This window comes from Onychostoma macrolepis, chromosome 04 (assembly GCF_012432095.1).
Source record: "Onychostoma macrolepis isolate SWU-2019 chromosome 04, ASM1243209v1, whole genome shotgun sequence".
NCBI lineage: Eukaryota > Metazoa > Chordata > Actinopteri > Cypriniformes > Cyprinidae > Onychostoma > Onychostoma macrolepis.
This window is the reverse complement of record NC_081158.1, coordinates 4,704,149-4,726,995: the sequence shown is the minus strand read 5'-3', so window position 1 is coordinate 4,726,995 and position 22,847 is coordinate 4,704,149. Positions and strand designations below refer to the sequence as shown.

Sequence of the window (22,847 nt, the reverse complement as noted above, 5' to 3'; positions counted from 1 at the left end):
AAAGTTTACATGCCTGTAACTCAAGAAGTTTTAAAGATATCTTAATGTCCTTTGAGATATTGGGTCTTAATAAACTTCATAATTTCTAAGGCCTTATATGGTTCGGTTCCAGAGATATTGGTATGTTAATATGGCTCCAGGAGTAAATTGTTAAATTGTACACATTTTCAGTGGTCAAAAACCAAATGTGGGTCACTTTGCAAAAATATGATACTTCTTTTCTTTTAAAGAGGAATGTCTGAAGAACAAATAATGTTGAAACTAGAGATGTATCTCGTTTACTTCTGTCAAAACAACCGCATTGAACATACCTGTCTGAGTGCCATAAATATTCTTTTTCCAAAGTTTGCGTGCCTATAACTCAAGAAGTATTAAAGATATCGCAATATGATTTTAGTTTTAAGTTCTTAATAAACTTTTCTTTTGGTGTCTTCATTTTCAAGCCCCTACATCATTCATTGCCAGAAATATAGGGATCTCACTGAGGCCTCATGTCCAGATTGTTGAATATTACCCATTTTCAGTGGTTGAAAAAGAGCTTTTAAGTCAGACCACAAACATCAGCAATGGCAAAGATCACGTTCACGTTCTTTATTGCAGATGAAGTGGATGCAATTGAAATATCACTGCTTTTACATGATCAGTGTTGTGATGAGAATCAACAAAGGTGAACAGTGCTCATTACTAAAAGGGCTTACTCTGTAGTGTAAAATATAAACAGCTCAGTTGAAAGGAATTCATTAAAAATGTATCAATAGTGAAGAGTAATAGTAAAAATGTAAATTTAGTCAAATTTATTGCTTTTGAGACGGAGGAATGTACCTAAAATTCAACAGTTTGTTGAGCATGTGGTCCATTTATACAGTCCTTCTGAGTTTCAAAGTCATTTCAGACTCTCTAGAGCAGGGTTCCTCAAATCTTTCCCTGGAGGGCCGATCTGCTGCAGAGTTTAGCTCCAACCCTGATCAAACTCACCCACCTGTGATTTCCTAATGATCTTGAAGACTCTGATTAGCATGCTCAGGTGTGTTTGATTAGGGTTACAGCTAAACTCTGCAGGAAAGTGGATCTCGTGGGCCAGATTTGAGGATCCCTGCTCTAGAGGCCAAGTGGAGCTATGCAGGTGCACAGTGTGAAAATCAAGTCATACTTAATGTTTTTTAAATATGCTGTATGCTGTACATAAGATTTTTTTTTAATCCATTATCAAATTTGGAATTATTTTTAGCTTTTTGAGTATTTTTCCCCATGCAAATAAACACAGCATGTACAAAGAACTGCATAGACCTAGAATATAATGTTATGAATTTTGCATAAAAACAAAGGCCTGGGCTGCATTTTCCAGAAGCATTGTAAAAATATAAGTAGAACATAGGTGGCAATGGTTCTACGATCAGCATTTGGGAAACGCAGCCCTGGTTAGGTCCAACTTTTGTGCTGTATTATGTGAGATAATCTTACTTATATTTTTCCTCTTAGTAATGCAGGATCTTATAAATATACTTGGGCCCTTTCTACATGAATACACAGCAGACCAAGGTGCCACTGACAACCAGTATTCTTGCCTCTCTATGGACTCTTTCCAACCGAGAAGTCATACAGACGAGTGGCAGACCAAATCTACAGTCTCAACACATCTGCATGAGTTCTGTTCTCTTGTGGTAACTCATTTGTCACTTTACATCTCCTGGCCCAGAGGACATGTCCTGAATATATCCCGAGCTGGGTTTCCTTACACTGTTTGTGCAGTTGATAGAAGCCACATTTCGATTGTCAAACCACACTGTGAGAATCCTGTGGTCTACATCAGCAGGAAACTTCTATTCTGTTATACTCGCAGTATTCTGTGACAGTCAGCGGCGATTCTGTCATGTCAGTGTGGGTGATAAGGCCATACAGAGACAATGGCCACTTAACTGTCAGACAGAGGCATTTTAATAGGAAACTGAATGCTGCTTGTGTATTTATCGAGCATGCATTTGATTTATTAAAATCAAAATTTAGGAGACTCAAATGTCTGCACATGAAAAACGTGAAGAACAGTAGTTTTGCTTCTTCATAACATCTGCCTAGAATCAGGTGACCACATGAAGGAGGACCAGCAGACAGATGATATGGAGGATGACCCATACCCACCAGAACACCACATTCGCAGCGTTACAGAGATACCATCTGTGGCCAACATTACATTGTCTCCGTTCTGCCAACAATTTTCTTTGGCACAAAACATTCATTTAATATTTTCATAAGCTGAATAATGAAATTGTACAGAATGATATCTAGAGCAAATGAGTGACTGCCCCAGTCTGGGGAGAATTATTTTTTTTTCTTTTGGAAAAACAACTTTCTTAAATACCTCTGTAGTACTGATATTTGATAAGCAATAAAAGAAATGATGTGAGATGCACAGAAATGTATAGTTATATTTTATTTTCTTAACAGATTAATGAGCATTTCTTGGGATTTAGCTTTTTTTTTAGTTGGTCAGTTATTTGCCCAAGGCATGTTAGTGTTTTTTTGTTTTTTTTCTAACACTCTTCTCCATCGTTCCATGTCAGTCTGTACTAGTGACTCCAGAGCAGCGGTTCTCCTCTCTGAATGCTCTTCAGAAACGTCACAGAACGTTGGTCTTGATTGTCTCTTTCTTTGTGGTTCTGTAGCGGGGACAGCAGCGGAGGGACCAGGTTGCTCTTCAGGGAGAGGCGGTTCCTGGGAGCTCGAGGCCTGTCCAGCTGAGGTTTGTGGAGTTGGACGTATTGTGCCTGATGGTGCAATCCCAACTCGGATTTTCCAAATAAGTCTTCCATTTGCTGTGGGAAAACATGAAACAAATGTGAATGGACATGCTTAAGATTTTATTTTTAATGTAAAACCAGTGATTGCAGTACATAAAACACACTAACCTTGTAATACTATCATGTTATTGTTACCTCTCCTGTTGCCCGACACCGGTCTTTAGCCCTTTTATAGGTTGTGAGCATGTTGCCAAATTTTTTTCTCAACTTATCATTACTGAATTTGTAACCCCTTTCTTTGAAAGCTTGCTCAAGTTTTTTGTAGAATGCCATTTTATTTCTGTGGCACATATGTAAGTACCTTCCTGTGAGGTCAAGCAGCAGCAGTGTGGTCTTGTGTGTGAATTCTGTGAAAACAGCAGTTTATAATTGTGAGAGATGATCTTTGCATGGATATTGGATACTACACTTTGAATCAGTACATACTATGTTGGGATTCTTGACGTTTCGACTTCATTAAATGAGACTGAGGATTGTGTGTATAGTAGATTTTGAAGGTTGTGGTGTAAGATCCATTTTGCTCATTTTAACGGGGCACTGGACAAGGGATACTGGATGATGGCAGTAACAGGAGGGGGGCAGATTGAAGTTGCTGGACAATGGGTACTATCTGCCAAGGGGAACAAAAGTATTTTTTCACATAACCATTTGAAATGTTAGCATGGTTAAAAATAAAATGTTTTTGTCCTGCAGTTCTCACTTGTTGCATTATATAAGTTGCATATTTTTTTCTCTGAAAATAAATAAATAAACACATAAATAAAAATTCAATCAACAAAAATAAAGTCAAATCATTCCATCATCAGTGAATAATTTTTTACTCACCATTCTTTATTCTTTCAGCAATTTCTTTGCTCACTGTCAAGGTTATTGCTCCTTGATGATCTGTTAGTGTTACTAACATATTCTCCAGTTGGTAGCTTTGTGGATGCCTTTCGTAATTAAAGCAGTAGCGGTCCATCAATTTCACACCTAGGCCTTCAGTGGTGTCCTACATGAATAAATCCACTTCTTAATACATCATAACGATGCCATGGCTATAGAAACCTTAAATATTATATAAAAAAATGCAGTATAACAGGGCATTGCATCACAGACAGGTATCTCGTAGTGAGAATGAAAGCAAGAAACCCAATTAACACAATTCAGCAAGTTGCCGCAGATGCGCAACGTACATCATCTCTAGCTGAGGCATTAAACTTAAACTGACTTAGGAAGTCGTTTGTTGCCATGACTTTTTTAATCATATTATTACCTGTAACATGTCTGTGTCGTACCTAAATCAAGAATTAATGACCATTTCTACAGCCATTGCAAAGATGCAGCAGAGAATGAGCGAGAGCGTCTATTTACCTCAGCAGCAAGTATTCTCGCATCTGCAGCGCTTATTTTGATCTTTAACGTTAGATCTTTCCTATTCTTGGAACAAAATTAATGCTTATGGTTGATTCAGGATTACACTTAATGAACAAACAAAATCCCACACACAACATCAGTAATACTACAATGACAAAGCAGCTTATATTAAACATAAAAAATTTATTAACTGAACGAGTAAGACAAACCCACATTTGTAACAAATAAATAAAAGGTTTTTGGATTTCCCCTTTCTTTAAAACGATCGTAGTTTGTGGTTCATAAAACACATCAGCCATAAAATAGTATAATGGCAAATTCGCATAGGCCTATATTAAACATCTAACTTTTATTAACAAAATGAATAAGCCTAGGCTACTTGCGTCGTAAGGTCTTTTCCCTCTTTTAAAACAAATGGGTATGGTTCATTGTTTTATTTATTTTAATTTTTTAATGAAAACAGCAACAATAAAGACAAACTCGCCTAAACAAATTTTCATTAAAATCACTGGACTATAAAAAGCTTAAGACGTTTCGGTGTCTATCCAAACACCTTCATCTGTTGTAAAAACAGGAAGTAACTGTCGTCGTCTGTAAGTAAGTAAGTAAGTAAGTAAGTAATCTTGCTCTGATCACTGGTGATCGGTTCTGCACAGATTTAGGTCATCTCAAACAAGCCTCTTGATTATCTGGTGCAGGTGTGTTTAATTAGGGTTAGAGATAAACTCTGCAGGACACCGGCCCTCCAGGACCAAGTCTGGTATTCTGTGGTAATACCAGACTCCACTTAAACCCTATTCAGACGGTAATTGTTTCTCAGGGGACATAAGTGATTTTCACCATACACAGGGGGTAGTAGGTGATCTTAATGCCGTCCGAATCCAGAATGTCAGTGTTTGTCTCTCACCACCCCCGTAGAAATTCCCGGCCGAATTACATACTGTTTTTTGACAAACACCAAGGCCGTGTGGTGATTTAATTGCCGTCCGAATCCACATCTCTTGAGTTTACGAGAAGAAATCGATTCAAAATTCAGTGTTTAATCCCTTTTTGAGCACTCCTGAACACCGTACGGTAAATATTGTACTTCGGTGTGATTTGCATACATATTTATTTCTGAAATGCTGGAAATACTTCACAACTGCTCCACCACAGCGACTGGGAGCAGAAAGAGAAGAAAAACACGTAAACATTCGAAATGGGTCTTTATTGTGGCAGCAGCAGGTATGCAATGCAATTTTTAAAATGTGTATTATAAACAGATAACTAGCCTACATCGCATATAATTATATACAACTATAGCACGTCTATTTTCCTATTTTTAAACAGGAGATTTAAATAATCAAATAATAAATAGGATTATATATTATAAAATATGCTTGGAATAATAAGAATACATTTTACATAAGTATTTTTTAAAATACAATTTACACAATAATAAGAATAATCACGTGACTGGCCATGTGAGCAGTGCAGAACTCGCTCCTCCACTGTAAATAAATCGCCATTCGAATCTATGAGTTTTATCACTGAGGTGATATGTAAATTAATTTTTACAGACATCCATATGAGAAACAATTACCGTCTGAATGGGACTTTAATCTACCAGTCATAATGATTTCAGAAGAGATCTGAATAAATAAAACATTTTATTTGTCAGGTAAAAATGTATCATTTCAATTACATAATTAAACACTAAGAATACAATTCAGAATTAAATTCAGTTCCAATTCAGATCATTACGTAACATCAGTTGCTCAAAGATGAATCTAAGAGTGAGAGATGCATACCCGGCAGCAGCATGTGAGAGCTCTAGTGCACTGATAAAAAAAAAAAAATCCAATTTACCTAATTTTCCTGTTCTGAATTTGGCAGCCCTATTTATTAAAGGTTACTGATCCACTGAAGTTGTTTCCAATCATTACAGGAGCATTTACACTGGTACCATTTTCAGCTCTGATGTTAACAACATGGGATTCAGGCTGAGCACTGCTTCTCTTCTGGACTGGAGCTTTGTCAACTGAAAGAGAGAGATTTATGATTCTTACAAAGATTTACATACTTGACAACTTATGAATAATAGTGATATTGTAGGAGCAGGCAATAAGACCAAAATCTTAAATCACAATATATATATATATATATATATATATATATATATATTTTTTTTTTATTATTTATTTATTTATTTTTTTGCTTAATGTAAGGTTATTAATATGAAAACTTTGATCACATTGGAACTTTATAATTCTCAAAACCCATTTTGTTATCACAGCAAAAACCAGTACTAGCCAAACTAAAATCAGTAAATAGTTCTTGGCTCTTAGACAAAAACGATGTAAAGTCGCTTGTTTTAAAACTGCAAGGCTTAAGAATACATTTGAATGTTAAACTTTTGTGAAGGCAGTCACAAAAGTATTATTAAAGGTTATTAAAAGTTTATTGATATATCAAATCACTGACATCTAGCGTGACGTGAGGATGTATTTTCAACATGTTTGTCCAACTTAATGTGAAGCTTTGCTTGTGTGATTGAAACTTGCCTTGAAGATACATTAATCAATTTAGCGACCACCTATTGGCCTGCCTTAATGAACAATTGTATCACAGAATAATAAGTTTTAATTCAGACTTTTAGACCATTGTAAAGTGGGTGTCAGTGTTAAATGTACTAGTATAAGATCTGATGCTGTTGGGCTTGTGCCTATAATCATGATACAGTCACTGTGAATTAAACTTTACCTTGCTTGTGATTTTTCTCTAGCTGGTCAGCCAGATGGTTGTGGTTCATCTTCCTCAGGATGACCACAGTGATCGTCACAGCTTCTTCTGGTCCAAAACATGCAACCACCTTATCCACTGTTTTTAACCTATTTGCATTCTCCATTTCAGACTTTGATATACACTCATGATCTTTCTCTAAGTACCACTGAAACTCCTTCAGTTCATCTTCCACCAGGTTCCTCAGTGATTTCAGGAGCAGATCTTCAACAGACGCCATCGTCCTTCACCAGTTCACAGCTGCAGGACAAGAAGAAATACATCTGAAGTAGTTTCACTCTTAACATGTGAACCTAAATGCTCAAGTGTTATTTGGATTATGCAGAGGTGTAAAGAGGACCTGAAAGAGTACAGAGTGCAAGTTCTCTGTAAGTTCACCAGCAAAGTGCTATCTTCTGAATGGAATGACTCAAGGGAGAGCACACCCTCACCCAACTGATTGCTCAAGCCTGCGATCAAACAACGACTGAGGTCCAAAGAAGGACTGAAGGTGGGTACACTAATCTATGGCACACTATTAAGAAGTGCTAACCTGCAAATGCTATCTTAGTCAGTTATTTCTACCTGTTTTATCCCTTAAATTTCATTTTATCAATGTAACCCAATGTATAGATTAAGTTGATACTTTTGGGTTGAATAAAATCAAATAAATTGTTACCACATGAGAAATTGTACATTCAATTAAGAAAAACACTTAAAAGGACATCAAGGCTTTACTCAAGTGAAAACACTTTCATCATCCTCATGAATGTATGCTGGTTTTGCGTTATTTGTTATTAAGGCACACTATAGAAAGCGCATAAAATTAAGTATAAAGAAGAGAAGAAAGCAGCCCTAGGCAGCTGCCTATACTGTACATGCCAGGATCCGCCACTGCCAGCAGTTAGAAATTTACTAAAACAAGCCTATCGTGAGATATCTGGTAGGGGGGCACCTGGGGAGGCCAACCAGATTTCAGAGGGGCAAGAGCCACCCCGTAGACACGCCCCTGTTCTAAAGATAATAAAGCTGATGACAATGCATTACTGATCCCCTTTTATACTTCCGGGCACTTTGCTGATGACCTTGTCCAATTAAAATAACAGTGTTTTCACATATGCTTCAGACACCAGTCACTTTAATGGCATTTCCCATAGCGTCCTCCCAAACGCAGTGTAGATTAACATTCAAAAGGGAACATGGTGAATACACTTGATTCAAACATGTTCCAATTTGCTCAGTGTTTTCTGGAAAACTCTACACAAGAACGGCATCATTTTGCACAGGTTTAACCATGTTCTCATTTTGAAAACTGATGACACACAGTCAGAATCAGTCAGACAAAATGTCTCCTGTTTCCCAAAAGGAGGTTTTTGTAACAGTGTTTTGAATTGATCTCACTAGTGTTATCTAGACAGGAATAAATAGTCTTGAGTATTTGACAGGTTTTTTGCAGTAGTGGACAGTAATGAAGTAAATTTACTTGAGTATTGTACTTAAGTACACTTTTTGAGTATCTGTACTTTACTCGAGTATTATTTTTTCTGGAAACTTGCTACTTTAACTTCACTACATTTGAAAGACAAATATCGTACTTTTTACTCAACTACATTTATATCAAGGTCCCCAAGTAGAAAGTCGTTATATGTAGCAGTAAAATTGCAGTAAAATCACAGTATCCACAAATTTACTATTATCTCACTATAGTAACCATAATTATGCTATTTGTAGTAACTTCAGTAACCACAAATTTACCATTATAGTAACTATAGTATAGTAACAAATTTTCATTATAGTAACTATAGTTTAATTTTTGTAGTTAAACTATGGCAATACAAATGTTAGGCTAATATATCTGTCAAAAATGACTGCCCTCACTTTACCATATACAGTGGGTACGGAAAGTATTCAGACCCCCTTAAATTTTTCACTCTTTGTTATACTGCAGCCATTTGCTAAAATCATTTAAGTTAATTTTTTCCTCATTAAATGTACACACAGCACAGAATTTTTAAAAAATCACATTTTTGCAGATTTATTAAAAAAGAAAAACTGAATATGTCCTATCAATATGGTCCTAAGTATTCAGACCCTTTGCTGTGACACTCATATATTTAACTCAGGTGCTGTCCATTTCTTCTGATCATCCTTGAGATGGTTCTACACCTTCATTTGAGTCCAGCTGTGTTTGATTATACTGATTGGACTTGATTAGGAAAGCCACACACCTGTCTATATAAGACCTTACAGCTCACAGTGCATGTCAGAGCAAATGAGAATCATGAGGTCAAAGGAACTGCCTGAAGAGCTCAGAGACAGAATTGTGGCAAGGCACAGATCTGGCCAAGGTTACAAAAACATTTCTGCTGCACTTAAGGTTCCTAAGAGCACAGTGGCCTCCATAATCCTTAAATGGAAGACGTTTGGGACGACCAGAAGCCTTCCTAGAGCTGGCCGTCCGACCAAACTGAGCTATCGGGGGAGAAGAGCCTTGGTGAGAGAGGTAAAGAAGAACCCAAAGATCACTGTGACTGAGCTCCAGAGATGCAGTCCGGAGATGGGAGAAAGTTAACCATCACTGCAGCCCTCCACCAGTCGGGGCTTTATGGCAGAGTGGCCCGACGGAAGCCTCTCTTCAGTGCAAGACACGTGAAAGCCTGCATGGAACTTTTTGGCCTTAATTCTAAGCGGTATGTGTGGAGAAAACCAGGCACTGCTCATCACCTGTCCAATACAGTCCCAACAGTGAAGCATGGTGGTGGCAGCATCATGCTGTGGGGTGTTTTTCAGCTGCAGGGACAGGACGACTGGTTGCAATCGAGGGAAAGATGAATGCGGCCAAGTACAGGGATATCCTGGACGAAAACCTTCTCCAGAGTGCTCAGGACCTCAGACTGGGCCGAAGGTTTACCTTCCAACAAGACAATGACTCTAAGCACACAGCTAAAATAACGAAGGAGTGGCTTCACAACAACTCCGTGACTGTTCTTGAATGGCCCAGCCAGAGCCCTGACTTAAACCCAATTGAGCATCTCTGGAGAGACCTAAAAATGGCTGTCCACCAACGTTTACCATCCAACCTGACAGAACTGGAGAGGATCTGCAAGGAGGAATGGCAGAGGATCCCCAAATCCAGGTGTGAAAAACTTGTTGCATCTTTCCCAAAAGACTCATGGCTGTATTAGATCAAAAGGGTGCTTATACTAAATACTGAGCAAAGGGTCTGAATACTTAGGACCATGTGATATTTCAGTTTTTCTTTTTTTAATAAATCTGCAAAAATGTCAACAATTCTGTGTTTTTCTGTGAACATGGGGTGCTGTGTGTACATTAATGAGGGAAAAAAAATGAACTTAAATGATTTTAGCAAATGGCTGCAATATAACAAAGAGTGAAAAATTTAAGGGGGTCTGAATACTTTCCGTACCCACTGTGTGTGTATATATATATATATATATATATATATATATATATATATTTATATATAAACTTAGGCCTACTGGTAAATTGCTGCTAAAAACTGGTCAGGGAAGTATATATATCTGAACATTATTTTATTGTCAAAACACTGCACATAAATACATACTTTTTTTTTTGCAAACAAATGATCACAAAGTAGGCTAAATGAAAACTTTAGAATCTAAACTGGGAATCAATAAGAATTGAAATCAATAAGCAGAATCAGAATCTGAATGGATAGAATTCAAACAATACCCAACACTAGCCACATGTTGTGAAGTTCACTGATTTCTGAGCATTTTCTGAACACTGATCAGTTGATGGCAAAATTCAAAAAGACGGTTCTTTGGCGCAACCTGCACACCCATGGCCATACTGAGAGTATGTTCCAGTTTTCTGAAGAGATTAAAGGTTTGTTTTCTTTTCAATGTTTGCTTTGTTTGCCTAAAATGAACCATATCATAGACTTCAGTATCTCTTTGAAAAAGAACTTTGTAACTTTTAAACAAGTATTAAAATGAGTTCAATGTAGTTGTTGGAATGTTAAATAAAAAAATAAAGATGATTATCTTCATTCAGTTGTTCCATTTCAGTATGTTTTGTAACATAAAAGCTCTTAATTTCAAAGATAATACAAGCTAATAAGTTTATTCAGTAGGTTGCATTAGTGGCATAAGGTATTGTAAGTATACAACAATGCGACAATAAAACAATGCATTTACTTACTTTTTACTTTTGATACTTAAGTACTTTTAAAAACTTAAGTAAAAATCTGTCTTTACAACTTTCACTTGTAGTGGAGTAGTATTTGACCAGTAGTATCTGTACTTTCACTCAAGTAATGAAGTTGTGTACTTTGTCCGCCTCTGTTTGTTTGTCGTCTGAGGTCAAAGATTAGATTCTGACAAAAGAGAATATGATTTTGATTAAAATATTTGACTTTGACCTGGAAGTTTGAAGTTTGCACAAGTTGGTGTGTAGTTTTGATATTGTGTTTATAGTTGTGAGAAAATGGTGAATTGTTTCATGAATAACATTATTATGATAAGCTATTTAGCCCTACCTTTTCAACTTCCCTTTTGAACATAGATCCATGAAGTTTGAACAAACTATATGTGTTCGTTATTTTTCCAATAGAGGTTTTGCTCTCAAGTGTTTCGTAAAGTGTTTAACACTTAAAATGAACTTAAGCAAAAGAGCATTACTGAAATAGAAATAATGCTCATTTTTATTGAATTAGTCTGTTTACTATATAAATGTAGTATTACATAAACTCTGTCTGCAGACGCATGAACCTGTTGCAGGATAGTTTCTCTCTCGAAGAGTGAAGAGCGCATGAGAAGACATACTGTTTGAGAATCACACACTCACTAATAAACACAATGAAATGAGGGGGAAAACAGTGATTTCACGTCATGTTAAAACGGTATAAGAATGTGCAGCTTCCTGGGATTCACTTACAAAGAAACGCTTGATCATCTGATGACGACATTAAGAGCATTAAATAAAATCAGGAAAATGACTTTAGCACAGTATTAAAGTCTCAGAAGCAAAAAAGTGATCATAAGACGACACTCATACAAGAAAACAACTAAAGAAAGATGAAACACTCACCTCAAATGATATTTGTACTGTAGATTCTTCTATTTCTTCTTAACTGTTGTGTTGAAAAGCAGCTCAGAAATCTTTCACTTTCAGTTGAACTGGTTTTTCAGGAAGAGAAGAAAGACATCAACACACACACATTTCCTTCCACACTGGTGCAGAGATCTTTAGGACAGAATGAAATAAAAAATATATATATATGCAAACACTATCCACGAAGAAGTCTAGTTCATTGAGTACGGGCTAGTTGCATCTCCGCCATCTTGGATTTCCGGTTGGGCAAGTATGTGCATAGCTACTTCTGGTTTTGCTAAACGCCGGTGCAGAGAACTGGAGAAATCCAGATATTGCCTTCTATATATGTTTACAGGATTTATATTATCACTTCAAATGCAAATAAGATCTACATGGCTATTATTAGGATACATCAGTTTGTTCCATCATCATTTTCACAACATATTTTAATATTTTACACAAAGTTAACTTAGCATCAAACATATTTTTTAAATGAAAAAAAAGGGATGTAAAAGGATGCAACTAATACGTGACTAATTTAAAGATTTGTTTTATCTGATAATTAATGCAAAAGAAATCATAAAAATATACATGCACTGCTTATAGACAGATAATGATTTATGCAACAGATCTTTCACTAAACAGATAAATATTATTAAAAATACACAGGGAAATGCAAACACCGATCTTTTAATTAATGAAAATCTACCATAATTACATTGTTAAATTGTACATTTACAGTTATAAATTATGTAATCAAATAAAGTTAATAAAACATACATGCAGAAATCTCTTGAGTGTCTTATTTGACAGTCATAATCCTCATGATCTTATAAATAGCAGTCAGAACGTTTTTTTTATCTACACAGAAGTGCGCAATAATGTAGGGAGGATGTTTTCTCTTGTCTTTGATATGCCACCATCTGCAATTTAATTTGAAAAACATTATATCTATTTAGCCAAGTTTCTTATGTAACTTTCCAGTACAGTGAATTTGAATGTCGCAAGACCGGAAGTAAGTATGCACACACTCGCGTCGCCGAAGCTCACCGGCGCCATCTTGTGCACCGAGCCAATTGTGGTTTAATTTGGTTTTTTTACAAAGTCAAAAAATTTCTCTATTAAAGTGTAATGAGTTGTATTTGGGGTTATTATAGCACAATTCTTAACCCTACCCCAGACCTCACTGATTTTAAAACCTGGATACGGCCATGGTGACATCATAACTTTTGAACAAAATCTATTCAATCATTCAGTCAGTCATCTGTTCAGAAATGTGTGGTTTAATTAATTTTTTTTATTTAATTTAATTTTTAACATTTAATTTAAGTGAATAATTGTGTACATTTATGAGATATATGTAAAGTAAGACAGAGGCTGTTTACTGGAAAACTAGGCTTCATTGAAGGGAATGCTCTCTCTCAGGACAGACTGTGACCAAAGGAAGTGAGCTGAGAAACCACTGGGTGTGTGTTTCCTGTTCTCTGTTGAAGAAACTGCAGACGTTGTCGGCCAAAAAAAGCCTGGTGTTGCTGCTTCATTTGAGATTTTCTGTAAAAAAAACTTGGTCCCACTTTATATTAGGTGGCCTTAACTACTATGTACTTGCATTTGAATTAATCATTTGATACAATGCGCTTATTGTGTACATACATGTTTTTACATTGTACTTATATTTTTAAAAATACCTATTTGTAATTACATCTGTAATTAATTTCTGTAATTACATTTATAATTACACTGTTGACCCATCCCTTACACCTTAACCCACTCTTAAACCTACCCAAACCACCAAACCTGCCCCTAACCTCACCCGTATCCCACCTCAATATCAGCAAACGTGTTTTGCAATACAGTATGAACACAACAAGTACATGGTACTTATTTTTTGATGAAAGTACATAGTAGTTAAGGCCACCTAATATAAAGTGTGACCAAAAACTCTTTTACAGAAGTTCCCCTTTTCATCCTTTCTATTCGACTGTCATCCTAAAGATAGAAAAACAAAACACTTAAATTGTGTCAACAAACTCATCTGAAATCCGTTTCCATTTGAACTGCTGTGGTGATGGAGATGCTACCCATAATTCAGTGACACCTGAAGAAATTCAGGGCTTTAAATGTGAAGTGAAACTGCAGTTAATTTCTGAAAAAGTCACCAGATGTGCAACAATCAGAGCGGCTGAAGCTCCAGTAGCTTCAGGAAATGAGATGCATTTGACTGCTAAATAAACCAAATTCATTCATTCATCTTTCAAGACAAATAATTAAGTATATGCCTCATTTACTCACTCCTACTTCTCTCCATGTTCATTTCTGGAGCCACACTAATATTCTGCATGTTCTGAAGCAGTTCAGCATAGAGACTCACCACTGAAAAAAAGCCTGTTGTGGAGGATCTACTGGAAATGTCTTGTTTATTTATTATCAAAATTTGTCATAAATATGACTGAATACATACAAAAAGTAAAAAAAAAATGTCTTCTATTATTTCTGTTGAGTTCATCTAAGGCTGTATCTGGAAGTCAGTTGTAGTTTCTGTTTGTCTCTCTTCTTTTTGTTGTTTCTCTTTCCTTCAGTGATTTTGCTTATTAACCCTCTGGGGTCTGAGGGGGTTTTGGGGCCCTGGAGAATGTATGACATGCTCTGACATATGTAATGGTTTTTGGACTTGAATATTAATATCGGTATTAATACTAGGGGTGTAACGGTGCGCGTACCGAACCGAGACAGTTCACATGGCAAATTCCAAATGGAAGTGATCATCCCTATCCCCTTGGAGTGGGGACTTTGGAGTGAACAGGGCACATGCGTGCCATTATGTAGTCGTTTGGAATGCACTTGGCAAAGGGAGAGACATAAGTTCCTCATTATCTGCAGCTGGGATGTTCCCGTGACAACGCAGGACGGTGTGCGTCAGCAGATGTCGCTGTTTTAATGGCATAAATGTCTTTTTAGTGTTGTTAGCATAACTGTTGCAAATGAACATACATTTAATATTTTAAAACGTTTTTTTTTTAGTTTTTTGCCATATAATATATATTAAAACTAATATGTATAAAACTTTAAAAAATATAAAATGTATTTTTTATGCCGGTGTCCGTCAGCAAACCGTTTTGGTTCGGTACACGTACCATTACACCCCTAATTAATACTGATATTAATACTTGGTACTATTAATATTGAGCTTTGGTCACACACAGTTACACTGTAAGAACAGTTATATTAAATGAACAATTCCTGTGGATTTACCATGTAATTTCTCTGGTGTTACACAGTTATGATTGAAGGATTACACTCTAAATTCAGTGGAGATCATTTGTAATGACACTGATGTTACACAGCAGCACCTAGTGAGTCAGGCTTTACATATACAGTACATTGTGGTTGTTGTGCAGAACTTTACACTTTACACTGAGTGGACAGTTCCTGAGAAGTTACCATGTAAGTACACTGCTATCACTAGGTGAAACTTTCTAATTCAGCCCGAGTACCGCCAGTCTAATTCTATTTCAGTTTTCACAAATACAACATGATTTCCAGAAATGTTGGGACGTTTTTTAAATTTGAATAAAATGAAACCTAACAGAATTTCAAATCTATAGAGACTATATTTTATTCACAACGGAACAAATTTTTTAACTGAGAAATCTTTACAATTTTATGCACAAAATGAGCTCATTTCAAATCTGATGACTGCTACAGGTCTCAAAATAGTTGGGACGGGGGCATGTTTACCATGGTGTAGCATCTCCTCTTCTTTTCAAAACAGTTTGAAGACGTCTGGGCATCGAGGTTATGAGTTTCTGGAGCTTTGGTGTTGGAATTTGGTCCCATTCTTGCCTGATAAAGGTTTCCAGCTATTGAAGAGTTTGTGGTCGTCTTTGACGTATTCTCCGTTTAATGAAGCCCCAAATGTTCTCTAAAGGTGAAAGATCTGGACTGCAGGCAGGCCAATTCAGCACCCGGACTCTTCTACTACGAAGCCATGCTGTTGTAATAGCTGCAGTATGTGGTTTTGCGTTGTCCTGCTGAAATGCACAAGGCCTTCCCTGAAATAGACGTTGTCTGGATGGGAGCATATGTTGCTCTAAAACCCTTATATATCTTTCAGCATTCATAGTGCCTTCCAAAAAATGCAAGCTGCATCAGAGATTGGCTTTTGAACTGAACCCTGATGACACGCTGGAAGGTCTCCCTCCTCTTTAGACACAGCGTCCATGAACAAGAATGTCAAATTTGGACTCGTCTGACCATAGAACACTTTTCCACTTTGAAACAGTCCATTTTAAATGAGCCTTGGACACGACGGCGCTTCTGGACCATGTTCACATATGGCTTCCTTTTTGCATGATAGAGCTTTAGTTGGCATCTGCAGATGGCACGGTGGATTGTGTTTACCAACAGTGGTTTCTGGAAGTATTCCTGGGCCCATTTAGTAACGTCAATGACAGAATCATGCTGATGAGTGATGCAGTGTCGTCTGAGGGCCCGAAGACCACGGGCATCCAACAAAGGTCTTCGGCCTTGTCCCTTACACACAGAGATTATTTCAGTTTCTCTGAATCTTTTGATGATGTTATGCACTGTAGATGATGAGATTTGCAAAGCCTTTGCAATTTGATGTTGAGGAACGTTGTTTTTAAAGTATTCAACAATCTTCTTACACACTCTTTCACAGATTGGAGAGCCTTTGCCCATCTTTACTTCCGAGAGACTCTGCCTCTCAAAGACATCCCTTTTATAGCTAATCATGTTAAAGACCAGTGTTAATTTCGTCAACGAAGACGACGACGAAAAATATTCATTAGCGAACCTTTTTTCTGTGACTAAGATGAGACGTTGACGAGCTAAAACTAATATCTGATGATAAAAACTATTACGCCGCGTCTTCGTTAACAAGACGAGACGGGACTAGAATTTTATTTGAAGAGGTGTTCAGGGCGGGTGTGGGGTGTTTTTTCAAACCTGCAGTAGAACTCATTCAGATCGTCTGCCAGTTGTTGATTCTCCACAGTGCTGGGGGATGGTGTCTTGTAGTTGGTGATCTCTTTCAGACCTTTCCACACTGATGCTGAGTCACTGGAAGAGAATTGAATCCTTATTTTTTCTGAATAATTCCTCTTTGCCACTCTGATCTCCTTTTCCAGTGTGTATTTGGCCTGTTTATACAAGACTTTGTCCCCCTTCCTGTAAGCATCTTCTTTGACTGACTTTATTCAAATTTAAATAATGTCCCAACATTTCCGGAATTCGGGTTGTACATGGTATGCACACAGAGATCATCAATGTTTTACAAACCTTATGGTTTCCAGTTGTGTGTGCATAAATATATACACACACACAAACAACCTGTAACCGAAAGGTTTGTAAAACATTTACAACTGATGAGTAGTTTACACTTTAGATCAGGGGATGCAGAAAGTGTTGTAAATGGCAAGTCCTAACACACTTCACAAAGTACAAAGTCCAGAAACGTTCAAACAGCTCTGCATCTCTGCCTGATGAGCTCAACCTCTTGTTTGCATGCTTTAAAGACCTGAATACAGAACCCTGGACAATGCTGGAAATGACTCCTGATTAGATGAAACAGACTCTTACACTAACCCTTACACAGGTTTACAAGTCACTGAGTAGAGTGAACCTTCACAATGTAGGCCCAGGTAACATCCCAGAACAAATTCTCAGGCAAGAAAGTCATAAACACCTAAGATGGCATGAGGGTGAGTAAATCTTGTTGTATTTTTCATTTTTGGGTGAACTATACCTTTATTTCATGGCAAGATACAGTGGGGCAAAAAAGTATTTAGTCAGCCACCAATTGTGTAAGTTCTCCCACTTAAAAAGATGAAAGAGGCCTGTAATTTTCATCATGTGTATACCTCAACTATGAGAGACAAGATGAGGGAAAAAAATCCAGAAAATCACATTGTAGGATTTTTAAAGAATTTATTTGCAAATTATGGTGGAAAATAAGTATTTGGTCAATAACAAAATTTCATCTCAATACTTTGTTATATACCCTTTGTTGGCAATGACAGAGGTCAAACGTTTTCTGTAAGTCTTCACAAGGTTTTCACACACTGTTGCTGGTATTTTGGCCCATTCCTCCATGCAGATCTCCTCTAGAGCAGTAATGTTTTGGGGCTGTCGCTGGGCAACAGCGGGTTGAGATCTGGACACTGGCTAGGCCACTCCAGGACCTTGAAATGCTTCTTACAAAGCCACTCCTTCGTTGCCCGGGCGGTGTGTTTGGGATCATTGTCATGCTGAAAGACCCAGCCACGTTTCATCTTCAATGCCCTTGCTGATGGAAGGAGGTTTTCACTCAAAATCTCACGATACATGGCCCCATTCATATTCCATTTTCTAATAATTGCTCCCACAGTTGATTTCTTCACACCAAGCTGCTTACCTATTGCAGATTCAGTCTTCCCAGCCTGGTGCAGGTCTACAATTTTAGAGCAGGCGCCATTATTCACGGAGATAGTCTCGGTCAAAATATCATTTTAAAGTCGGATTTCGGGTTTGGGGAACCACTCTTGAATTATTTTTTGTCAAATGTAACAAACTGTAACGTTAACTTAGTTGCTGTCTGCCTTGTTTGGCAAATGAATGTCGGAGCCGTCACATTTTACATTTTAAGCACACCGTCACATCTCACTTGACGTGGAGGTAAGTTTCGTGTTACAGTGTGCTCACTTTCAGTTTTATAAATAAAAGTTTCATAACTTTTAATTGTTGTTGATATGGTGTATTTGTTACTGAGCGTGTAGTAAAGCATCCGGTATATTAACGTTACTGAGGTGATGTTAAGCAGCTGTGATAATGTTAAATCTAAAGTGTGGTACAACTGTGTTTAGAGCGCTTTATGCCTTCAACAGGAGCTGGCAGAGCAATTGTCAAGAAAAGAAGATACTATTACGACTTTTTATTTAACCCTATAAAACCGACGGGAGCGCCCACACTCCGGTTTGCGTGTCTGTTTAAAAGTCAATAGAAACCGAAACCAAGAGGGTAGCGCAATAATTATTTTTGCATTCAAAATCAGAGACGTTACACAGTATTTTTTTTTTGTTTATTGTTATTGGGGTTTCCAGATTGCTGTCATTCAAGAAGTTATCATTTCCTCCCCCATTGTGGCTGAGCTACACATTCTCTTCATTTTAAGAGATTAACCCTAATAAAGAGGAGAATGGCACCAACGCTGGAATTCATACAAATGTAAGGAACATAATAATGAAACTGTATAAAGCATTTTGTTGTGTTGCTGTTTAGTTGAAAATAATCAAAGGGTTAGTTCATTGAAAATTGAAAATGAAAAATACAAAAAATATTCTCGTCACTTCATAAAGTTCAGATTGAACCACTGATGGCAGAAGGACTATTTTGACGATGCTTTTCATACTTTTCTGGGCCTTGACAGTGTCATTTACTTGGCAGTCAATGGGACAGTCATATTTCATCCAAAATATCTTAAATTGTGTTCCGAAGACGAACAAAGTTTTTACGGGTTTGGAACAACATGGGTGTAAGTGATTAATGACAAAATTTTCATTTTGGGGTGGAGTAACCCTTTAAGTACTGTATATCATAAAACATTGTCGACAAGATCACATGACAGATGCAATTGGAGACTGGAACTTGATAAGTCAATTTTAACCTGTTCTGCACATTACTTTGTACTTCACTTTCTTTCATTTCTTATCATTTCCAGTCTTCCTGTGAATAAATCCTGAACGAGGGTCAAAGGTTCAGATGAAGGGAACCTATGCTTCAAAGACTCATGTATGAACAACTTCGAGAATCCATGTTCAATTTGAGGTTTTTTCAAATCTCAACATGGAACTTGGACTGAACATGCAGCAAAAGTAAAAAAAAAAAAATAATAATTTCCTCAAGCTGGCACATGGCAAGAGATACTAAGAGCACACAAACACTTGGAGTCCTGCTCTTAATTTAGATTGTATAGTTCTCTTAGTTTCACATTGAAATGTCAGGCATGAGTGCATGAATCTTTGTTCTTTATTTTCAAATGCTGTACAAGAAAGTTTTTTTTTTGCAGTACCATGTCAGTTGTAGATGACAATTCACATTTTTGAGTGAACTGTCCTTTTAAATATCATTTCACTTGACTATTGATTATACGTCTATAGCAATTGTTATCAATGACAGCCCTGTTTTTGTATACATTTTTTCCCATGTATCTGAAAATGTTTTGAATCTTGACTGTTTCACAGTGAAGTTTATCTTTGTGACCACTATTTGGTGCAACACCAATATTGTACAAGTACCTGCTCATGTTTTCTTTTTTCTGCCTGTTGCTGTTTAAAACTAAAATGTTTTCCACAATACAAGCATTTTCAATGGTGCTTTACACATTGTTAAATTAATTGACATCATAATATTTTTGTCTTCACAAATAGTAAGTTTGTCTTGTTAAAGGCAAATAAAAGCTACTGCCTATCTTCACCCGGGACTTGACTCGAGACTTGAATGCAAAGACTCGAGACTTGTGACTTGCAAAACAATGACTTGGTCCCACCTCTGTGTACAGGCCCCTGGTGTTTTATCCCCAGAAACTTCTTTGTTTCACAGCACATTCAAAACACCCCACAAATACATTGCAAATAAGCTTAGCAACACCTCTATATCATTTAAATTAAAGGGCGACTACCTAAACTGCTAAAAATCAAAGTATAGGAAAAAAGATGGTCAGGTATTCTCACTAGGGCAGCGATGATAAATCGATGCAGAATCGATTCGTGGAACGATTCTGAGATCTTCCGAATGCATCTCGATTCTCTCTGGAATCGATTCTGATCTTAGATTTTAAAAGCAGATGCCGTTCTAATCTAGTTTTTATCTGCACACTCAAATGCTCATGAAGAAGAGTGCTGAAGAGCACTTGTGCGTTCGGCTGAGTCATGTAATTTCACTTTGTCTCAAAATTAGTGGTGGGCCGTTATCGGCGTTAACGTGCTGCGTTAACGTGAGACTCTTATCGGGCGATAAAAAAAATATCGCCGTTAATCTATTCTCAAAGTTGGGTTGGGAGCTGGGTCTATACTACGCAAACTATGATGACTTTCACCTTGATATTTTAGCGGATGTATACCTAGCGAATTGCACTGTAGGGGGCGAGAGCGAGTCTTGAACCTGTGTGTATGCGTGCTAACATGGATGCAGCTATGAAGCCGCCGGGTTTGCTTCAGGAAAATGTATTTTTAAGAAGCTTCCCAATGGAAATCGGCAAGTCATTTCTGTATCTACGTTACATGGTCGCTCTCTGTATCAGCGCACAGCGGAGTTCCGCCCGGTTCGCACACACACACACACACACACACACACACACACACAAGTGAGCACACTCCCACTCCTATTTGTAAATATTAAGCCGCAAAACGTCTATTTAAATATGACTTCTGTGTGTCTCTGTGTTAATGTATGGCGCAGGACGCACGGGTTTGTTCACTACTCATACAGAAGACCGCGTGGCGCTTGCGGCGATATTAACGCCTGTCGCCTCCTAAATGAGGACATAAATACACGAACAACATCTCCAGAACTGCTCTGAGAGTCACTTCATGAGCATTCGGCGTTTCATTTGAGAAAAACTATCCTCACGGCAACCCGTCAAAATAAAATTTCGGTTTCACTTGAAGACATTGGGCAGAACGTAATAGGCTACTACTACTAAAACTATTAAAATCTTATCTTTAAGGAATAATCATACAATGTCTTCAATGTTATTATCAATATTAAATTCTTGATGACTGCTAGTTGTTTACTACTAGTAGTGAACTTATTCTGATCTACTTGGCAGAATTCAAATGAGCCATTTTAATCTAGATTAATTCCAAGATTACAGTGAGATTAATCTAGATTAAAAAAATTAATCTATGCCCACCACTACTCAAAATGCTTTTATGACGCAAGATTAATGTAAACATCTTACTGTGAACAACTTCAACCTTAATGAATTTTATGAATGATTATTTTAGGTTCAAGTGTGTGCAAGGATTTGGAAACAAGCAGAGAATCGACTCAAGAAAGTTGCGCGATGTATTCGGAAAATCTCAGAATCGATGCTGAATCATTTCTCCATTCGCGATGCATCAATTTATTTTCCCAGCCCTAGTTCTCACTGCGGTAAAATGGTCGAAAGAAAACAAAAATACTCAAAAGGTAAAGTATAAAGAGATGTAAGATATAACTAACACAATAATACAAATAGAACAAGTGGTAATGAGGTGGATTCAGATGAAGCTCACATTCAGCTGCTTATTTCAAACGGATATGCATTTTCTATTCTCATAATCTTTAACAAAGAACAAAAACAGTCTCCCGCATTTACATGACTTTGCATATGCATGAATAAGTGTGATGATTTTATTGCACTGAATCCCAATTAAAGTCTTTCTCTTGCGCAGATGAATGCTGAAATTCGGAAAACAAATAATTCACTTCACAAAGGAAAACAAATTATTTCCAGAATGAGTTTGCAAATGATGTTTCAGGCTTATGTGATATGGGAAAGTCATATCACACTGAACACACTTGTAAGGCTTCTCTCCAGTGTGAACTCTCTTAAGGTTTCCTTTAACCGTGAAGCTCTTTCCACACAGTTTGCAGGTGAAAGGCTTCTCTCCAGTGTGAACTCTCATGTGATCCTCCAGGTTTGCTGTTTGTTAAATTCATTCCACATTGATGACACATGTAAGGCTTCACCCTGATGTGAATTTTTACATGATTCTCAAGGTGACTCCTGTCTGTGAAACTCCTTTCACACTGATGACATATAAAACAGTCCTCTCCTGAGTGAATCCTCATGTGATGATTAAAGTGTGATTTGTC

The 22,847-nt window shown here is 37.1% G+C and overlaps 1 long non-coding RNA gene across 6 annotated transcripts; it reads right to left on the bottom strand.

The window, feature by feature from the left end:
• Nucleotides 1-2,413: 2,413 nt before the first annotated feature.
• Nucleotides 2,414-13,222, bottom strand: LOC131538412 (uncharacterized). Of its 6 annotated transcripts, XR_009270568.1 has the most exons (6): nt 11,985-13,217; nt 6,894-7,172; nt 3,621-6,171; nt 3,496-3,528; nt 3,222-3,405; nt 2,414-3,142 (listed from the first exon to the last, which is right to left on the bottom strand). It is a non-coding gene; the product is annotated as an uncharacterized LOC131538412 (long non-coding RNA). The 6 variants fall into 6 exon arrangements; XR_009270571.1 differs by adding an exon at nt 11,097-11,271 and having other exon boundaries at nt 3,222-6,171; nt 11,985-13,222; XR_009270570.1 differs by having other exon boundaries at nt 2,414-2,810; nt 2,904-3,142; nt 3,222-6,171; nt 11,985-13,218.
• Between the last annotated feature and the right edge of the window lie 9,625 nt (nt 13,223-22,847).